Raw genomic sequence first — 22,394 nt, 5'->3', positions numbered from 1 at the left:
ATTTTGTTAAAATCATTGCCAACATACCTCTGCAGAGGGCTAAGGCAGCAAGAAAGACATTTCAGGATGTGGGACAAGGGTTAGAGCAGCGGTTTCGAGCTTTTTTGGCCCTCATACATAAAACAGAGCCACTCTGGTTGAAGCAGGGAGGCCTAAAGCCTACACACTCCAAATCTCTCTCTCCACTGTGGGGGTCCCCAAAGGCCCTTCCAGGGGACCCTAGGGCTTCCAGGGAGAAATCCTAAAAACCTCTAGGCAAAGGCAAAGGCAAGACTGACCAACATGCTTTGTTGGGTCAGGAAAACGGAATGTGAAACAAATGATTAACTGATAGAAATCATCTCTTCTTTCTTCCTGCCTCCAAATCAAATAGGCCTGGAGAATAATGTGGAGTAGCTGCATTCGTAGCAGACTTACTTCTGAGTACGGAAATGAACTTCTAGGGGCGCCTGGGTGGCTCAGTCGTTGAGCGTCTGCCTTCGGCTCAGGTCATGAATCCCGGGTCCTGGGATCGAGCCCCGCATCGGGCTCCCTGCTCTGCGGGGAGCCTGCTTCTCCCTCTCCCACTCCCCCTGCTTGTGTTCCCTCTCTCGCTGTGTCTCTGTCAAATAAATAAAATCTTTAATTAAAAAAAAGAAAAGGGGGCACCTGGGTGGCTCAGTTGGTTAAGCGACTGCCTTCAGCTCAGGTCATGATCCCAGAGTCCTGGGATCGAGTCCCGCATCGGGCTCCCTGCTCTGCGGGGAGCCTGCTTCTCCCTCTCCCACTCCCCCTGCTTGTGTTCCCTCTCTTGCTGTGTCTCTCTCTGTCAAATAAATAAAATCTTTAAAAATAAATAAATAAATAAATAAATAAAAAGAAAAAGAAAATAAAAAAAAGAAAAGAAATGAACTTCTACATTAATTCAGGAAAATCAGTTTTGTATAACTACCCTCTAGGCCTGCCACGGTTCTATGTCTTCATAGGCCATGAGATTTGATGGAGACTCTGAATCTCCTGCAAGATAAGTACTTCTCTTTGAAATATGTGAGACATGCTGAAAGAATTCAGAGATTTAAGAATTGGTGGTGATAGTAATTCCTGTGGGTGCTGCACGGAGTTACAAGGAAAGAATAAACAGGCTGTTGGAGGCCTGAGAGCACCAGGCTATGGCATCAGCAGTCTGATTCCACAAATGAAATAGCCGCCGAGGCCCAGAGCTCCTCTGTCTTTCCCCCAGGTTACATGTAGCTGCTCCTAGCTGAGGAGGCCACTGTTCTGAAGTGGTATTATGTTATTCTGGACTCCAAACGAGGCCAGCCAGCATGCTGGGAGTGTGCTGGAAGAGGCCTGTAGAGTTGTCCCAGACACACCCAGCTGCTTCCTTATCAGGACTCCCTAATATAGAATCCTCTTTCGAAGCACAGGGCTTGTTTTGCTTTCAGCTTCTCAAATTATGTTACAGAAATGTTCAGCTCCAAGTCCACTCCCTAAAGTCGAATACAAACACTATAGAAGAGGCCTGGCTCTGAAGTAGAATGGGCTCTTTCCTAGGACCACCTGGATCTATGGGTAGATCTTCTTTTCCCCAAGTCTATTTCCTCCCTATGGACTGGAAATATGCAGGCACCTTTAATGTAATCAAAATCACTGGTAGAACATCCAGAGCCCCAGGGCGTTTGTAGGCCCCAAGCCTTTTACCTCTCAGGTTCAGCTGTGTCTGAAGCTCCCAAGGCCCCAATTCAATGAATGGAGACTGCAGCACTGGAAATTACAGACAGGAAAAGAAGAAACTAGAAGCCACTGACCCTTACTGAGCTGTAAAGGGTTGCTTTCCTTTATTCCATCAAAATCTGGTAATAATAAACCTAGCTTTGTCCCAGGGTCTCTCTTTGCTCAAAAGAGGTTATACCTAGAAAAAAAAAATTCTTCCCTTCTACTCATCTAGCCAGCAAGTGTATACCTTTCTCCAGTAGGTCAACTATTTGATTCCTTCCTTAGCTCAACTCATAGCACCTGTTTAGAGGCAGAAGGCCGAATCACATGACCTCTTATGGTCCCTTTCAGATCTAATTACAAACTAAGCCAAATTAAAACTTCAGGCCCAAGGAAAGGTTCCTTTGCAGGGTGCTAATTAACGTCCTTCCGCCCACTCTTTTGCCTTTCAACAAAAATCACAGACACACACACACACCTACACCTCCAGGCGCCTGGTTTTTCACTGCTACAGTTCGAAGTCTCTAGAGATTGAGAATTTGCTATAAATCCTATCTATCCCTTTTGAGGAGGTGGGTTAGGGAGAGAGAAGACTATAGAGAATTAGGAAAGATCTAGTTCGTACCTTGACAGACCGAGTTCTTCCACAGAGGGAATGAGGATGAAGATGGAGAGATTAAGCCTTCCAGTGCTGGGTGTAGGTGAGCCGTAAGCTCCTGGTGGAGCAAACCCCCAAATCCAGGCACAGCGTGCCAGAGATGGATAGTCAGAGGCCCAGCTCGGGGTGCTCTGCTAGGACGACAGCTCTCAAGTGTGTATTTGCAGGAGCAAGTTAGCTGGGACAAAAAAGGCCTAATGTGGTCAACCCCTTGCTTTTTTTCGGCCGTTCCTTTTGGCTCCTGGGCTCCAGGAAGCAAGGCCAGAGTGCTCTCTGCTTCCCCTCCCCCAAGGCGGTGGACTGAGGCACGCAGGCTGGTAAGCTGCTGTTCTATCAGTCTTTCAAAAGCTGTAAATAAAAGGCCACAAGGGCACGGTGGACTATGAGAAGAATCTAGATCGAATTACACAAGCCAGTTGTGGAGACAGGGTGGGGGAGATAAGAGAAAGAAGAAAAAGAAGTCTAGCTGCCCTCCAAGGAACGACTACCATCCAAGCACACTCCTGACTACCATCCAAGCACACTCCTGACTACCATCCAAGCACACTCCTGACTACCATCCAAGCACACTCCTCCCTCAGCATGGCCGCTAGAAGCCATCAAAGCCTTGCTCCCTTGGGGAACTAGGTTCCACTCTGGCCTTTTTCTTAGCTAAGGGGTCCTAGTCCCTGAGAATTCTCTGTCAGTCAAAGCCTTTTCCCAGAGGTGACTTATCTTCTGAGAGACTTTAGAAAATAGTCTCTGAGTCCAGCTCACCATGCTTGGTGAGATCACTGGGACTGCCTCACTAGCAGATGGCAGCAAAGACCACTTCTGTCCAGCAGATACTAAATTTGCTTTAGTTACAAGACTAAAAGGAGAGTAGTTGATGTATACTTAGATTTTAAAAGCAGGTGGCTAGGGTCTGGCCTGAGTCCTGAGTATTCAGGAACCTAGGTTCTCTCATGATTCAGAGCACGGATTTTGGTGTTGACAGGTCTGGATTCAAGTGTGACACCCTAGTTGCTAGCTATGGACTTTAGGAAGTTATTCAACTTCACCAAACTTCAGCTTCCTCATTTGTAAAACTGTCATGTCTTCCTTCAAAGGCTTGAGGTAGAATTAAATAAGTATATATTTTTAAAGATTTTATTTATTTATTTGACACAGAGAGAGCGACAGCAAGATATTGCATGTAAAGTGCCTCACACAAGATAAACGCTCAGTCACGGTCACTATTATTATTATATTTTTGGCAGATGACCATTGGAATCCTTTCCTCTCTTCTTTCCCAATTTCTCAGAAAACCTAAAGGCTCCAGGTCCAGGGAACTGGTAGGTAAAACCTCTTAAAAAGATCCAAAAGAAATGGAAAGAGTCATGTTTCTTTTTCCCTCTCCTGTACTAGGACCGAATCAGTCAGCTGGTGCCGATTATACTCTGGACTGGCAGGCTGGCCCTGGGAGCCTAAGACTCTCCTAAACCAAGGATACTAATCCATCTCTAGTATTACCTGTTGTGGGGCATGCTCCGCTCCCAGACTGATGGTGCTTCTCCAGGGGCCCCAGTTCAGATCCCAGTAGATGTAGGAAAGAAACAGGCTGATCCCAAGCTGGCAGGATAGGTCTGTCCAGGCTGTTGTCTGCCCATCACAGCTGCCTATGAGGCCTATGGGTTAATAATAGCAACTCTGATGCCAGTGGATTAAGACAGCACTGTAGGAGGTGTTTATTTTTACACTCTGGTGTCATATCAAGTTCTACTGGTTACTGCCCAAATCTAGGACAGCTTCCTGATGTAAGATTGGCCTCAGGCTTCTCTAGGATGCTAAGCTGGATTCTGAGGGAAGTGAGCCTTGTTGAAAACAGTTCAGAATTCAGAGACAGGGAAGGGAAAAGGAAACAAACAGAGCTGTCACATGTCCAGCTGTCTGGTCCTAAATCTCTGGGACCAGGAGGACTTCAACTGAGAACTGTTCTTTTTTTTTTAAAGATTTTATTTATTTATTTTGACAGAAGAGAGACAGCGAGAGAGGGAACACAAGCAGGGGGGAATGGAAGAGGGTGAAGCAGGCTTCCCGCCGAGCAGAGAGCCCGATGCGGGGCTCGATCCCAGGACCCTGGGATCATGACCTGAGCCGAAGGCAGACGCTTAACGACTGAGCCACCCAGGCGCCCCGAGAACTGTTCTTTATAGCGTTCTCCAGAGCTAGGTGGGCCCCATACAAGAGACCTAGTACCCTGTTTTGGAAGGGTGTACACATATACACACGATACAAACTAGCTGCACTGAAACGATCTGAGTAAAATCAAGAAAAGACTGGGACTCAACTAACCAGAAGCTCAGCCTTATCAGTCACAAGTCCCAGATAGTGCTAACATTATAAGAAAAAGATATCTGAAACAAAGAATGCTTAGGCTGGTCCTTAATTGAGTTGCTTAGAGTTTTTAGCAGGTAGATCAAATCCCTTGAAAATTTATTTGTCCAGAGCTCTTCCTAGATGGCACAACAGGATAGAAACACCAAGAAACCAGCCCTCATCTTTCTGGCCTGGAGTCAGGGCCCAGAGACCTTGCACTTTGACTACAGTGTCTGGAACTCTGGCTATCCCACTCGTCTCCTTGAAAGGCAGCTTCTAACAGATTTCATCTTGCCCTATTAGGCAGACAGGGATGCGAGAAGGTTGACAGCCGGACAGCTGATGTAAATAACCTACTAAGGGGCCATGTGCACAGCAGACTGCTGTGGAATGATAAAAATGTACCACACATCAGGTAGGAATGCTGAAGTGCAAAGAAAGCAGCCAGGCAGCTAAGTGCACAGTAACAGTGACTCCGTCATCTTCTTGCCTGTGGCTGACTGCTAATCATCATCAGTGACACAACATATCATTATCTTCAGGAGCCAAGGTGCTGGCAAGAAGGTAGGCTGGTGAGCCACTCATTCAATACATTTTTTTCTGTCATTCAAGCCTTATCTACCTGGTCATCAGAACAACAATGCAGCCTCAGAAACAACCAGATTTGATCACTAGAGATATGGGGTTTGATCTCAACCCATCTAGAAGCTACCCATGCCTAGGATAGTGGCAGGATACCCAAGGGACAGGAACACTGCTTTCATTCTTGGCTCTTTCTGACTTGCTGGGTCATCTGGGGGCAGGGCACCTGTCCTCTCAAAGGTAAATGAGCTAACTGTATCCATCTTCTGGTGTTGTAGCAAGGAAAAATATTCAAAAAATTAAAATAATAAGTAGCAACAAATGTAAATTTTTGGACCAAAGTATTTTTTTTTTTAAGATTTTATTTATTTATTTGACAGTGAGAGAGCACAAGCAGGGGGAGCAGCAGAGGGAGAGGGAGAAGCAAGCTCCCCGCCGAGCAAGGAGCCCAATGTGGGGTTCGATCCTAGGACCCTGGGATCATGACCTGAGCCGAAGGCAGGTGCCTAACCGACTGAGCCACCCAGGTGCCCCAAGGACCAAAGTATTTTAGAAATATAAGTGTCATTCATGCATATAGGGGAGCCCTGGCCTTTCAGTTTTCCTTCTTCTAGGTCATGGCAGCCATGTTGGGAAGTGCAGTTCCTTTCCTCAGGCCTTCTGGTTTGAGGAACAGTTGAAATAGGAATCTGCTTACCTAGACATAAGGTATTAATTTCCACTAATGTGTAATAGAGAAAGTAAAAACATGCAAGCAGAAACACCTCCACTCACCCACTTGCTCCATCTACAAATCTAATTCTCCCCAAGGCCTGAGCCCAGGCCACTGATCTAAGGCTTGTATCCTATTGATACAGCATTTAGCAGCAGGACTTACCAACTGGACTTAGCCTAAAGGCCTGAGAAAGCAACATGAATGAAAGGATGTATTCCACTGCTCAGTTAGAACAATGGCAACACTGTGTTCTACACCCAACACAAGCCTTCACTCTTTCTAGCCCAGCAATCCCTCCCTATGGGGTTAGTTTGCCAGGTCTCCAGAGCTCATGGAGAGGAGAAACAAATCTATTCTTCACTGATGCTGACACCTCTTTTTCTGCAAGTGTCTACACTGGGGATTCAAAACAGATGTTCTGATATCCTGCAGCCTCTGGTGAGACCCACCCTCCTTGTAGCAAACTCTATCTGTAAATACGTAAAGGGCCAAATAGAAAATATTTAGGCTTCATGGGCCACGTGTGTGTGTGTGTGTGTTTTACAACTCTTTAAATATGTAAAAACCATTTTCAGTTTGTGGGCCATTATAAAATTACCCTGGCATGGGCCATAATTTGCTGACTCTAGACCTTAAAGGCCCCTCTATTCAAGGTCTAGAACTCAGAATTCTGACTCTGCTGGGCCGCCTGGAGACCCTCTTTCCTCCTCCTACGGGGCTGATGCGTATATTTCGGAGGCAACTCCCCTCTAAGGAGCCACTGAGGAATGTGAAGGAAGAATTCTAAGGTTATTTGTATTGGAGCTAACAGACAGGCTAATTCCCCTCATATAAAGCACTTAAAAAACATCTGTGGAATTTAGCATATTGCATTATCATTCTGGAGTGCAGACTGAGCTATAAACAGTCTTATCTTTCTATTTCTGCTTAATAATACTATACCATGCCTCTGCAAGGCTTTTTGTTTGTTTGTTTGGGTTTTTTTCCCCCTGCTCCCAGGTTCCAAACCCACACTTGAATTGACTCAGGTCCCAAGTCCCTCTCCTCCCCATCCCTTCCACTTCTATATGTGGTATGGTTGTGGATAGCAAGGAAACTATCAACAGTCAGAAGGGTTTGGACATGGTAAATATGGATGAGAGGTGTGGGGTGGGGGGAGGGATGAGCTCATTTTGAGCAAAGACTTAGGGCTGACTGTGAATCTAGGCTCTATCAAAGTTACAGGTTTTATAAAACTGGATCAAGGGTGCTCGGGTGGCTCAGTCGGTTAAGCATCAGGCTTCAGCTCAGGTCGAGATCCCGGGGTCCTGGGATCGAGTCCTGCATCGGGCTCCCTGCTCAGTGGGGAGCCTGCTTCTCCCTCTGCCTGCCTCTCTCTCTGTGTCTCTCATGAATAAATAAATAAAATCTTAAAAAAAAAAAAAAAAGAAAGAAAGAAAACTGGATCAAACTGCTACAAAAGCAACCTAAGAACAGTGTGCACAGGGTCAGGAATATTGGAGTTATACCTCCCCACATACCATGGATTAGGAAGAAGTAAATGACTTATAGCTAAAGGCTAATACTTATATCTAATCTTCACAATGAGCTTGCAAAGTAGCTATGATTTTTTTTTTCCTAAAGATTTTATTTACTTATTTGAGAGACAGAGAGCGAGCAAGAGAGAGAGCATGAGCAGGGAGGAGAGGGAGAAGCAGGCTCCCTGTTAGCAGGGAGCCTGACGTGGGGCTCGATCCCAGGACCCAGAGATCATGACTTGAGCCAAAGGCAGACGCTTAACTGACCGAGCCACCCAGGCGCCCCAACAAAGTGGCTATTATTATCCATATTCTGCAGTTGAGGAAACTGAGACTCTTGCAGAGATAACTTTATCCAAGATCACAGAGCTAGAAAGTAGGGGAGTTGGGCTTGGAATTCTTGTCAGACTCACTCCAAAGCCCTTGCTTTTTCCATTGTAATACACTACTAATATACTTGGTGGAGAAGAACAATAAGCAAATGTCTTCATTTGGGTCCTGTTTAGATTTTGTTCTAAAGAGCAGCAATCTGCTGGTCTGTTCTTTTCTTTTTCTTAAAATATTTATTTATTTAAGTTATCTTAAAATCTTATACCCAAAGTGGGACTTAAACTTACAACGTCGAGGGTGCCTGGGTGGCTCAGTCGTTAAGCGTCTGCCTTCAGCTCGGGTCATGATCCCAGGGTCCTGGGATCGAGTCCCACATCGGGCTCCCTGCTCGGCAAGAAGCCTGCTTCTCCCTCTCCCATTCCCCCTGCTTGTGTTCCTGCTCTCGCTATTTCTCTCTCTGTCAAATAAATAAATAAAATCTTAAAAAAAAAAAAACAAACAAAACTTACAACGTCGAGACCAAGAGTCTCATGCTCCTCCGAATGAGGCAGCCAGGGATCCTGGCTGGTTCTTTTTCTATAGTCTGAATATTAATGAATGACAAGGTGCATAAAATCACAAGCATGACAATTTTGTGTGATAGTGATTCAAGTCAAATCAATACAGCTATATTCACATTTAAGCTGGGGCCTTATCTGAGCTAACACTTGTTTATTCTTTGACAAGAATAAACAGGATTTTACTGTGCTAAATCTTTGCCTAGTTGCCAAATAAATCTCTTTTCAGTAGTGGTATATGTATATCTTTGTGTCATAATCAATGTTACTTTGTAATCAATTTGGCAGAATTGAATTGTAGTTCCCACCTTCCTAGGCCCCAGATTGCTAATTGCCAATCAAACATCTATTCTCTCTTTCTCTTTCAAATTAACAGAAGCCTGATATTCAGCTGGGTATAACGTTTTCCAACTAAAATTCTACTTCCCTTGGAGGCAGGAGTGACCATTTGACTAAGTTATGGTGTGTGAGAATTCTGGGTAATCTCTTTATGATCAACAGCGTGCCTCCTTCTTCCTCCCTTCCTGCATCCTGATGCTAGGTAATGGCTAGAACTACAGCAGCCATCTTGAACCACAAAGATGGCCCAGGTGTATCAGAGCAAAAAACCAGAAGGGGCCCGAGTCTCTCATTTAGACTATGTAGCTGCCACACCAGCCCAGGACTGTCTACCTCTGCATTTTTGTTGTTGCTGTTGAAAAATAAACTCTGGTATTATTTAAGTCCTTAGGTTTGGGTTTCTGTTACTCCTATCTATTTCCACTTTATACATCCTACCACATCCTAATAACCACCAAGTCTTAATTCAATCCACCCAAGACCAAGCCATAACTATCACTTATTTGAACTCCTACATCAACCTCTAACCTGAGCTCCCTTCCTAGCACCATCCTTTGAAAAAGAAGACTATTTATATCACCCTTTTGCTTAAAACCCTTCGAAGATTTTCCATAAAATCCAAATTCTGTACTCTGCCCTTTATCACTTAACCTCTCTGGTCTCAGCTTTTGCCATTCCTACCCTGCCCTGTAGTTACACCTTTACCTCTTTACTGATTGGAATATGGCCCCTCCATTTGTCTGGCCAACTCTTAATCATCCTTCAGGTTTTCAGCTGAAACTTCACAAGTTTAATGGCTCTTCCTAGACCATATTACATGCCCGGATTATACGTTCCTGAAGCACCTTGAACTTCTCTGTACTGTGTTTTATAATTATTTAGTTTGTAACACTAGACAGGCAAGCTCCATGGGACAGAAACCTTGTCTATCATTATTTATTATTATATCCCCAGAAACTAGGACAGAATCTGGCATACATAAATCTTTTTGAATGAATGAATGAAATTTCAAGAGGGCAGCTAAGCAACATGTATCAGAATTTGAAATAAGTATTCTCTTTAGTCTACTTCTAGGAAATAAATTTAAAAGAAATAACACGAGGGGCGCCTGGGTGGCTCAGTTGTTAAGCGTCTGCCTTCGGCTCAGGTCATGATCCCAGGGTCCGGGGATCGAGCCCCGCATTGGGCTCCCTGCTCCGCGGGAGGCCTGCTTCTCCCTCTCCCGCTCCCCCTGCTTGTGTTCCCTCTGTCGCTGTGTCTCTCTCTGTCAAATAAATAAATAAAGTCTTTACAAATAAATAAATAAAATAAAAGAAATAACATGAGGGGTGTGGGAGGGAAGGGGTGGCTGGGTGATGGACACTGGGGAGGTTATGTGCTATGGTGAGCACTGTGAATTGTGTAGGACTGATGAATCACAGACCTGAACCCCTGAAATAAATAATACATTATATGTTAATTAAAAAATATAAATAAAAAAATAAAATATGCCCTCACTGGAAAAAAAGAAATAACATGATAAAAGTACATGAAGATATATACATAAGGATGTTTGATGAAGCACCATTTATAGAAGCAAAAATTTAAAAAAATATCCTAAATGCTCTTTCATTAGTTTATCAAATTATGAGGTAGCCCATAATGAAACAGTCTACAAAACATTAAAAAATATTTTTTTAGAATAGTTGTTGAGATGAAACTATGTCCATAATATAGTTTTTCTCAGGATTTAAAATTTTTTTTAACTTAAATTCAATTTAATTAACATATAGTGTATTATTAGTTTCAGAGGTAGAGTTCAGTGATTCATCAGTCTTATATAACACCCAGTGCTTATTACATTAGGTGTCCTCCTTAATGCCCATCACCCGGTTACGCCATCACCCCACCCACTTTCCCTCCTGCAACCCTCAGTTTGTTTCCTATAGTTAAGAGTCTCTTATGGTTTGTCTCCCTCTCTGATTTCATCTTATTTTATTTTTCCTTCCCTTCCCCTATGTTCCATGATATAGTTTTTCATTAATTATATCATGATATAGTTTTTTAATAAAGTAATTTAGAAGGTACCATTCATGGTGTGATCCCATTTTTATTTAAAAAACCCATACACACATTTGGTTCTTTATCTGTATTTTGAGTTTTCTAGCAGTAAATGGACTGATGATTCTTTTAGGCCAATTAGGATCCTTATGGGCTGGAAGCTCTGAGCCTTCTGGACCATTATCATCACAGGAGACATGAGGGACCACCCATTTACAGCCCCAAAGAGGACAGACACCTCTATCAACAAGTGCTTACCAAATGCCTAACACCTATTTCAGGGACGAAGCAAAAACTACAGGCATGTTCTAGGGCAAATTATCATTCACTGAGAAAGCTATTCATTATTTTGAAAGATTTAAGTTATATTCAAAGTTCTAAAATGCCTTACATTAGCTTGAGAAAATTATGGAAATAAAAACAACTAATTAAGGTGAGAATATTCTTAAAACTTGTGCCTGCCCCTTTCATGAATAATTTGGTAAAATAACTGGTCACATCTGAAGAGGGGAAATTTTCTTGTATTTTTCTTTATCTTGAATTACTTAGGACATTAGTTCACAGGTAGACATAAACTTGATGGTTACCTTTATAAGAGTTAAGAACACAAGAGTTACATGAAGTACAAAGAACTATAAAGCAAAGAAGTGTATTATAAATAGTATATACATTTCCTCTTTCCTCCTTGGTTGCATGTTAAGGATAGAGACTGTCTTGCTCATCTCAGTAGTCATTTAACCTAGTACAGAGCCTGGCATGTGGCTTAAATGTTCACTGAATTGAACTAAGGAGGAACTGAATCTTCACCAACCTGGAAAACTTTTTATTCTAGAGCAGAATGTGGTTCATTACAGTGGGAGACATATTTACACACTAGCTCTAGTTCTTGTTGGGGTGTGGGGTGCTGAGAGGATCAAGAGAGTAGTGGCTGGCTTCTGGAATGTGCAGGGCAAGTATGCCTAGGTATAATTCCTCTCCGGGAGCTCCCGTCATGCCCAGCGCCACAGTCCCTCTACTGCCAGTGGGAGCTGAAGCAAGGAACCAGAACAGCATGTTCCAGCCAGAATGACAGACCACACCCCTCCTCTTTCTTCATCTCTCCCCACTTAACCTCACCAGTCTTCAACTTTGTTCTATGAGCTGCCTCCAGTGGGGCTGCGGAGCATCTAGGAAAGAATGCAGGATGTGTCTCATAGTCCAACACTAGCTGAGGAACAGTTTGTTTTTTCCTAAAAATGGGCAGTCTATAAAGTTACGTAAGACCCAGCTCTCTTTGCTGGGAGCTTTTCCAACTCCAGCTGGAGAGATTCCTCAAGCTATTTAGAGTTTCAGGAAAAGGGTTTGGAATTTCCTGATTGGCCAACCTATACTGGAGACATCTCTGGGCAAAGATGGGGAGGTTCCAGCAAGGAAAGCAGTAACTGAACTCCCACTGCCCCTCCGTTGTGGACCCACTGAGCTCTCCTGGAAACAGCCTGATCCATTTATAGTGAAAATCTCAGAACAAGGACAAGCCCCAGAGCCCAAATAGAATCAAGTTTTTGGGGCTCACTCAAAAGAGGCTGGGTCTGGGAAATCTAACAGCCTGACCTAGAAGCATACCAACAGGGCTTCGGAAGGGCTTCCTTCCCTACCTTAGGCAGACGTATGGAGGAATTTGCTATTGGCTTGAAGAACCTCAGATGCCAAAGTCTTGCACAAAGACTTGGATGAATCAGTTAATAAACATTGACTGAATACCTATGAAGTGCCAGATACTGTATTATGTGAACAGAACAGACCTGGTACCTTCCTTCATAGAGCTTATAGTTCACCTAGGGAGACTAAACAAATAATTGAATAACTATGACCATATAAACTATGAAGTAGGCCTTTGGAATATGCTACATTCAAAGGAAAGATAGCTAATCCATAAAAGCCACTTCTGTCCAGGGAGGCCAATTAACATATTTGTAAATCAGGGATCAGTTTACACTGAATTGGGAACTGAAATGATCTGTACTTGAACTGAAAATTCTTGTCCTTGGAGGAGTCACTAGACTCTATCAATAACCTGCTCCCAGTTGAGCTCTACTTCTACTGACATTCATTTTGCTGGAGTTCAGTGCCCTGTTTACTTCACACACTTTTATTTAAGCATAGGAACTCCCTTCAGCTAACAAACTACTGTCCATTACAGTGAAGAAATAGAACCCTGATTTCCAGCTACAGGCCATTCACTTTTATTTCTTTCTGGTCAACAGAGAGAGTTATTAAAAGGCCAGTATGTAATTCTGTTCTTGAGGACTAATTCTATAGCGTGGGGCAAGTTATTTGATCATCCTCAGCCTGAGTTTCATCACCTGTAAAATGGGGATAATAATACCTCTCTTACAGGGTGGTGGTGGGAGTTAGACGATACAGAAAACATCTAGTACAATGACTGGTATTTAGTGAGGGCTTGGTAAATGGCAACTATAATAAATATTAATCAGGAATCTTTTTTTTTAAGATTTTATTTATTTATTTATTTGACAGAGAGAGACACAGCAAGAGAGGGAACACAAGCAGGGGGACTGGTAGAGGGAGAAGCAGGCTTCCCACCGAGCAGGGAGCCTGATGTGGGGCTCGATCCCAGGATCCTGGGATCATGACTTGAGCCGAAAGCAGACGCTTAATGACTGAGCCACCCAGGCGCCCCATCTCTTCTTTTCTTGAACCCAGTATCTCCTATTGCCTTTTCGAGACTGTTCTACTGTTCAATTTACTAATTTACAACAGGGAACCTTGCCACCATCCTACCCATGTTTTTCTTTTCAATTGGTATACCATCCCAAATTCTTTAACCTTTCTTCATGGGTCTGTTCTTTATCCCCTAATTTGTAAAGTGGCTCTGTCCCAGGAAACATCCCAAAGGAATACAAAGAAACAAGGTTAGAGTGAGTTTGCAACTTATCTGTGAATCAAGAATTTCCTAACCAGTGAACACAGTGAATTCAGGCCCTTGACTACCTGAATTGCTGTGTCAGCAGAACACGGTGAAAGCAAGTCCTTCGCATAAACTCATGAGCTGACAAGAGTCTCCTTAAAAGGGGTGCCTGGGTGGCTCAGCCTTCGGCTCAGGTCATGATTCCAGGGTCCTGGGATCGAGCCCCACATCCAGCTCCCTGCTCAGTGGGAAGCCTGCTTCTCCATCTTCCACTCTCCCTGCTTATGTTCCCTCTCTCGCTGTCTCTCTGTTAAAAAATAAATAAAATCTTAAAAAAAAAAAGGTCTCCTTAAAAGATCTAATTATTTCTAGACACGTACACCATGTAACCCTCAAGTTCTATAGCTTCTGTGTTAGAAAAGTCTTTCTAGTCTATCCTCTCTTCTAATTCCTACAATTATTACTCTAATTCTAGGCCCTCCTTCAACACCATTTTCAAGGGCTATATTCAATCTTTGGGCAAAGATTCCTATGGGCAGGAATTGAGACTATTGCTAGGAATACAATGGTGAACAAGAGATATTATTCCAACGCTCACTGAGCTTACAAGCTACTGAAGGAAGACAGACAATTACACAAATAAAAATATAATTACAAAGTGTGATAAATGTCATGAAAAGAAGTACAGGGTATTAAGAAGATTTGATTAAGACTAATTAAGGCACTGGTTAGAGGTCAGGGAAGGCCTCTCTGGTAAAATGTTTAAGTTGATCCTTGAAAGGTGAGTTGAAAGGAAGTTAAACAGGTAAAGAGTAGGGGAAAAACATTCTAGGCAGAGGGAATGACATGTGTGAAAGGCATCAAGGAAGAAAATAGATGGTATTTTAGAAAAACTGAAAGGAAGTCACTGTGGCTGAAAGTGTCCATCATATTTGACAACCTGGAGTTCATTGGTGATCTTGACATAAATCATTTCAGGGGAGTGGTAGGAAATGAAGTTAGAAGAGGGTTCAAAAGTGAATGGAGGGGTACCTGGGTGGTTCAGTCGGTTAAGCGTCTGACTCTTGATTTTGGCTCAGGTCATGATCTCAGGGTTGTGAGATTGAGTCCCGCATTGGGCTCCATGCTGGGCAAGGAGCCTGCTTGAGATTCTCTCTCTCCCTCTCCCTCTGCCCCCCACCCTGTGTGCACACGCTCTCTTAAAAAAAAAAAATGAAAACAGCACAGATGGCCAATGAAGGTTGGCTGTTGAAGAGAGTAGAGAAGTAGAGAGTAGAGAAATGGGACAGTACCAAGAGGATGATGTGTGGTCAAAGAACTTTTAAAAAATTAATATTTATTTTATCAAATTGATAAATGCACATGCTTACAAAGTTAAATAGTATCATCACATTTATAATGAAAAATAGCAATCCTCAGCTCCACCCTTCCCACCTCTGTGTCATTCTCGAGACCACTACTTTCAAATCTTTTAGCTATCTCAGCTGGCACTTATGTCTATGTTTATAAAAAATATGCTTATTTAGTTAGTTTTTTTTTTTTTTAAGATTTTATTTATTTATTTGACAGAGAAAGAGACAGTGAGAGAGGGAACACAAGCAGGGGGAGTGGGAGAGGGAGAAGCGGGCTTCCCACGGAGCAGGGAGCCTGATTCAGGGCTCGATCCCAGGACCCCGGGACCATGACCTGAGCCGAAGGCAGACGCTTAACGACTAAGCCACACAGGCGCCCCGCTAGTTTCTTGGTTTTAAACATTCTCTTTTTACTTCCTCATATAAAAGATAAAAACTCAGCAATTTCACACCCGCCTTCCTCACAATTTCTGGGTAAATTAATATCAAGTGATTACTGTGACTTGGTAGTATGTGGACCCTCACTATTACCATATAATTAATAATACTTGCGTCTCTTGGTTTAGTTTGCTATACAACTGCCCCTAATTCTTCCCAAATTGTCTTGCAGAATAGTAAAAATCCCTCAATATAATTTTCCAAATGGTCAAATACAGTTTGTTTGTTTGTTTTCCCTGGACGATCCTCTTGGAACTTTCTGTTTTCCTGATGCATTCTTTTTTTTTTTTTTTTAAAGATTTTATTTATTTATTTGAGAGAGAGAATGAGATAGAGAGAGAGAGCATGAGACAGGGGAGAGTCAGAGGGAGAAGCAGACTCTGCCGAGCAGGGAGCCCTATGCGGGACTCGATCCTGGGACTCCAGGATCATGACCTGAGCCGAAGGCAGTCGCTTAACCAACTGAGCCACCCAGGCGCCCCTCCTGATGCATTCTGAACGGACTCCTTTCTGCACTTATGACACCACTGTCATGCTAGGCTTCCCTTTACCGTCATCCTAGGAATTTCCTTTGCCTCTCTCTTATGTTAGTTGTTCTCGGTTCTAGATCTCTTTTTTCTTTTTTGTTTTCTCTCTCATTTTGCTGGAGCATATCCTTTAGTAGCATCCTAAAAAATGATACACAGAAGGAACATTTTTGAAATGAATGTCTGAAAATATATAGTTTAAACTTTCACAAAAAAAACCCAAAAAACTTTCACAGATGATAATTTGGTTGTGCATAAAATCCTAGGCTAAAAATCAATTCTTCTGGGGCACCTGTATGGCTCAGTCAGTTAAGTGTCTGACTCTTGATCTCAGCTCAGGTCTTGATCTCGGGGTTGTGAGTTCAAGCTCCATGTTGGGCTCCACACTGGGCACGGAGCCTACTTAAAAAAAAAAAAAGAAAAGAAATCAATTCTCAGAAATTTGAAAGCATTGCTCCATTGCTTGCTAATTAGATTCCATTACTGTTCAGCCCAATGCCATTCCAATTCCTGATATTTGTATATAACTTTTTTTTTCTTTTTTAAAGAAGAGTTTTGGAATTTCTCCATATCTCCAGTGTTCCAAATTTTGATGATGAGGTACCCTTGGGTATGTTATTTCTATTTATTGTACTGGGCACACAGTGGGCCCTTTTAATTTGGAGACTCAGTGTTCTTCAGTTCTGGGAAATGTCTTCCTTCCTTCCTCCCTCCCTCCCTCCTTCCCCCCTTCTTTCCTTCCTTCCCTTTCCTCCTTTCCTTTCCTTTTTCCCCCCCTAATTTCCTCCCCACTGATGTTGAAGATTTAGAAAGGAGAAGGGTTAAATGATAAGCAACATCCTGAGAAGCAGTAGTAGCTCCAGAATTTCTATATAGGTTGAACTTGGGATCAGCAAACAGATCAGAAGGGGTGGGTAGGAGTGGGGTGGCATTAGGGAATTGTCTTGAAGTTCCATTTGTATAGCGATCACACTGTTTTTACTCAGGATACAGATTTATTTGGGGTAGCTTAAAAAGTGTACCATTTAGGTATGATACTCTGTGCTGAATGGACATAAAAAATAATCTCAAAACAGCTTAAACAATAGAGGAAATTTATTAGTCATACCTATCAAGAAGACCAGAGGTAGAGTTATTGTGGGGATAGTTAATTCAGAGCCTCAGCATGTCATTCAGATATTCTATTAGGTGACAGGATGGCTATCACCATCTCAACCATTACATCCAGCTATGTTAACATTCAGAGGCCAGTGGGGAGGAAGGTGGATAAACTCTCCTAAATAAACTCTGGTTTCAGTGGGAAAACAGTTGTTGGGCAGTCGACCAATTGCAAATATTTCAGGGTACTACAATGGCTGTAAAAATAACATAGGAGGATATGCAATCCAGTGAACCAGGGAGGAATTAGCCTTTGTTGAGAGCTGGGATATTTCCCCCATTCCAACTAGTGAAGAGAGAATTGTGGTAGACATCATTGCAGATTGGTAGTAGAAAGTGAGAGGGTTCATGTTCTAAGGCTTCTTTTTTCTTTCTGAAGTGCATGAGTCAAAGTCATCAACAGAGTGCATGGAGGGAAAAAAGGGAGGGTCAGGAGCTGCAGAAGGTAGTGACAGTGTAAAATATTTGTTATAAAGAGTGGAGGAACAACTTTGTTAGAAAAATAAAGTAAGATTGCTGGCCAACATAAGTTTGGTGATGATGAATTTAAGGTGATACTAAATCTGCTGGACTGTACAATTTTCTCCAGCACTGCGTAGCTGTTTTGTTACAGACAGAGGGAAGGTGAGGGGTTATGTTCTTTCAGGGTTAGGGTTTTACTAGATGAATATATTTTTAAGAGAATGATTATAATGTGAATGAAGCTAAAGGGCTACCATTGAGGGTACAACAAGTGAATGGAATACACTAAGCCATAGTGTAAATGGAAAAATGCTTAGGAAATAATGTTATTTAAAAGAAAGTAGAATACAAAATAATTTTAATGCTATAATTACATTCCTACAAACTTTATATATGCATGTAAACAGAAAGGATAGGCAGATGGGATTACAGGTGACTTATATTTATTTTATTATCATTGTTTTATTTTTAAATTGTTTTTAAATATTTATGTTATTTTTTTTTTAATTCCTACTTACGCTTCACCTCATGCCAACTTGATTTATAGATCTTCTTTTTGTAAGGTCTTTATCTAGTCTACCAGTATTAACTGACCATTCTATCTTCTTTAAAACTTGTTTTATAGGGCCTCAGTCGTTGGGTGTCTGCTTTTGGCTCAGGTCACGATCCCAGGGTCCTGGGATCGAGTCCCGCATCGGGCTCCCTGCTCCGTGGGAAGCCTGCTTCTCCCTCTCCCACTCCCCCTGCTTGTGTTCCCTCTCTTGCTGTGTCTCTCTGTCAAATAAGTAAATAAAATTTTTTAAAAAAATAAATAAAATAAAACTTGTTTTATAGGGCTAAAACCAAACTCATCCTGGAGCCAGGCTAGAATTTCTGTAGATGCCAATAAATTCATGGATCTTTGGTGAAAGCAAAAAACCCTTAGGAATGTAGATTTGCTGAACTAGGCTTTAAGTCAGTTCAGTTACCATAATTCATTCATTACACACATATTTATTGAGCTTATTCTATTTGTCAGACATTATGTTAGGCACATGAATATATAACAGAAATCAGCCTAGGGAACAGGAAGACCTTTGGCTCAAGCCTGACATTCACACAGGACCTCAACCTTAGCCTTTTATCCTTATATACAAATGAATTTTTATATGTAAATTAGATATGTAAAATAGCTTTACTGACATATAATTAACATACGATAAAACTCACCTTTTAAAAATGTACAATTCAGTGGTTTTTAGTATATTCATACGGTTGTGCAACCATTACCACAATCTAATTTTGGGATATTTTCATCACCTCTAAAAGAAAGCTTATAGCTATTGATCTTACATCCTACAATCTTACTGAACTCATTTATTAGTTATAATGGGTTTTTTTGTGGATTCTTTAGGACTTTCTATATACAAGATCATGACATTTGCCAACAGAAATAGTTCTACTTTTTCCTTTGTAATCTGGATACCTTTTATTTCTTTTTCTTGACTAATTGCTCTGGCTAAAACTTCCAGCACAATGTTGAAGTGGCAAGAACAGATATCCTTTTCCTGTTCCTGATCTCATAAGGAAAGCTTTTAGTTGTCTTTTTCCATTAAGTACAATGTTAGCTGTGGGGTTTTTTGTAGATGCCCTTTATCAGCTTGAGGAAGTTCTCTTCTATTCCTAGTTTGTTGAGTGTTTTTATCATGGACTTGTCAAATGGTTTTTCTGCATTGAAATGATCATGTGATTCTTATCCTACACAGTTTGTTTATGTAAAAATTTAAAATATGCCAAAATTATTATAATCCTCCTTTGGATTTCAGTCATTTTTTTAAAAAAATTTTTAAGTAGGCTCCATGCCCAGCATGGAGCCCAACATGGGGCTTGAAATCATGACCCTGAGATCAAGATCTGATCTGAGACCAAGAGTCGGACACTTAACTGAGCCACCCAGGTGCCCCAATCATTTTTAATATATAAAGAACTTCAAAACCTAGGGGCGCCTGGCTAGCTCACTTGGTAGAGCATGCGACTCTTGATCTCAGGGTTGTGAGTTTGAGCCCCATGTTGGGTGTACAGACTACTTAAAAATTTTTTTAAAAAAAATCAAAAACTGGATGAGAACAGGATCTCTTAAGATTTCTGAGAGATCCTGGATTCAGAAACTATTCCTGCACTCATAAAGTTTACAGTTAGGTGTTAACTGTTATAATGAAGCCCCAGACAAGGCCAATGGAAGCACAGTGGAAATCATACCTAAGTTTGTAAGGAGTGGTTAGGAGAGGTTTCAGAAAGGATGTCATATGAGTAGATTCTTAAAGGAGGAATAGAAATATTTGTATGGGCCAGGGGAAGGACTTCAGTCAGAACAAATAGAGTTCCTCTTATTATTCAGCTCTGAGAAAGAAGGAAATCTTGACATTTGTGACAGATGGATGGACCTTGAGGGCACTATGCTTAGTGAAGTAAGTCAGACAGAGAAAGACAAATACCATATGATCTCATTTACATGCAAAATCTAAACAAAACAAAAAAAACCAAGCTCTTAGATACAGAGAACAGACTGGTGGTTGTCAGAGGGACGGTAGGGCTTGGGGGTGGGAGAAATGAACGAAGGGAGTCAAAAGGTACAAATTTCCAGTTATAAAAGAAGTCATGGGGATGTAATGTACAGCATGGCGACTATAATTAATACTATATTACATACTCAAAAGTTGCTAAGACAGTAAATCTTAAAAGTTCTCATCACAAGAAAAACATTTTTTTTTTTAAAGATTTTATTTATTTATTTGACAGAGGAGACACAGCGAGAGAGGGAACACAAGCAGGGGGAGTGGGAGAGGGAGAAGCAGGCTTCCCGCGGAGCAGGGAGCCCAATGTGGGGCTCAATCCCAGGACCCTGGGATCATGACCTGAGCCGAAGGCAGACGCTTAACTAAGACTGAGCCACCCAGGTGCCCAAGAAAAACATTTTTGTAACTATGTATGGTGATGGTTGTTACCTAGACCTATTGTGGTGGCCATTTGCAATTTATACAAATATTGAATCATTATGTTGTATACCTGAAACTAATATAAATGTTGTATGTCAATTATATCTCAATTAAAAAAATGTGGCTTTCAAGAACTGTTCAGTGGTATACTTTCATTTTATACTTGTCTTTATTTTTTAGATTCTCCACAGTGAGCATATTCCCATCTATAATAAGAAAAAAAATACAAAATATTTTTCAGAAAATATTTTTAAACAAAAATAGACAAGATTTTGCTTTAAGTTTCAAAGGGAAAATATCATAGTACCTTTCATCTTTCTCCATAAAAAGACATTTACGTTTAAATATTTTCTAGGTTATGGGACGCCTGGGTGGCTCAGTCGGTTAAGCAGCTGCCTTCGGCCTGGGTCATGATCCCAGGGTCCTGGGATCGAGTCCCACATCAGGCTCCTTGCTCAGCAGGGAGCCTGCCTCTCTCTCTCTCCCTCTGCTTGTGCTCTCTCTGTCAAATAAATAAAATCCTAATAAATAAATAAATAAATAAATAAATATTTTCTAGGTTAAAGTGTGGGCAGCTAATAGCATTTCCTTAGAACGATTCTCCACAAACCCTTAATCTTGAATGAGTGAGAGATTTATAATCCTAATCTCTAAAGAAAGAAAATCCAATGTGGAAATGATATGCCCCAAATAACAGCCTTAGACAGTGGCACTATTTCCTTCAATTCTTGGGTCCTGTACATGGGGCTCTCCCCCTGCACCTCCTACCCTCTAACAAAAGTTTTTACATTGATCAACTCTGAGAACCACTGATTAAAAGGCTGAGATTAGAGTGTGGATCTAGTAGTAATTCTACTCAAAGTGTGGTCGATGGACCAGTAGAATCAGCTTCATCTGGGAATTTATTAGAAAGGTAAATACTGGGATGCCTGGGTGGCTCAGTCAGTTAAATGGCTGCCTTCTCCTTGCTCAGCAGGGAGTCTGCTTCTCCCTTTCCCACTCCCCTTGCTTGTGCTCTCTTTCTGACAAATAAAGTCTTAAAAAAAAAGAGAGAGAGAGAGAAAAGAAGAAAGAAAGGTAAAGGGGCGCCTGGGTGGCTCAGTCGTTAAGCATCTGCCTTCGGCTCAGGTCATGATCCCAGGGTCTTGGGATCGAGCCCCGCATCGGGCTCCCTGCTCGGCGGGGAGCCTGCTTCTCCCTCTCCCACTCCCCCTGCTTGTGTTCCCTCTCACGCTGTGTCTCTCTCTGTCAAATAAATAAATAAAATCTTTAAAAAAAAAAAAAAAGAAAGAAAGAAAGGTAAATACTTGTGCTCCAAGTTACACTTACTGAATCAGAATTTCAGGGGTGATCTAGGTGATTTTTATGCACCCTCAAGTTTGAAAAGCACATGTCTAGAAGAAATTGGGCAAAGAGGCTAAGGGTACTCAAAAGGAAGGGGGTGCAGAGCTCCCCAATGTTCAATGTATACATTTTTAAAGCATATACATTATTATAAAATAGTCTAAAGACAAAAGTTTTTATATACTATAAACAAGAAAGTATGGCTAGAAAAATTTTTCTTGGCTCTGGGCTAAAAAGGTCAACAAATTAGCAAAGGTCTTAGATGAAAGGGTAAAAGGTATCTATAATTCATTCCTAGTTCCATGAAGTTTGTTAAACTAAGGCTATCAGGTTTTTTTTTTTTTTTTTTTTTTTTTAAGATTTTACTTATTTATTTGCCAGAGAGAGAGGGAGAGCAAGAGTGAGAAAGAGCACACACAAGCAGGGGGGGCGGAAGGCAGAGGGAGAAGCAGACTCCCTG

At 41.7% G+C, this 22,394-nt stretch overlaps 1 protein-coding gene across 3 annotated transcripts in view; it reads right to left on the bottom strand.

Moving 5' to 3' along the window:
* Positions 1 to 22,394, bottom strand: part of RUSC2 (RUN and SH3 domain containing 2) — an 84,268-nt gene that overhangs the window by 51,112 nt on the left and 10,762 nt on the right. Inside the window, exon 2 of one of the 3 annotated variants that reach the window (XM_064579280.1) lies at positions 3,845 to 3,999. The exons of the other annotated variants lie outside the window; for them this stretch is intronic. The gene's annotated coding sequence lies outside the window, so the exon portion shown is untranslated. The remainder of the gene's footprint in view (positions 1 to 3,844; positions 4,000 to 22,394) is intronic. 3 annotated transcript variants of the gene reach the window in all.

The sequence above is a fragment of the Mirounga angustirostris genome, unplaced genomic scaffold, assembly GCF_029215605.1.
Source record: "Mirounga angustirostris isolate CCGP_5_RB_7025 unplaced genomic scaffold, mMirAng1.0.hap1 SCAF_15, whole genome shotgun sequence".
Lineage (NCBI taxonomy): Eukaryota > Metazoa > Chordata > Mammalia > Carnivora > Phocidae > Mirounga > Mirounga angustirostris.
Note: the sequence above shows the minus strand (reverse complement) of the source record. Positions and strands in the feature narration are given on the sequence as shown.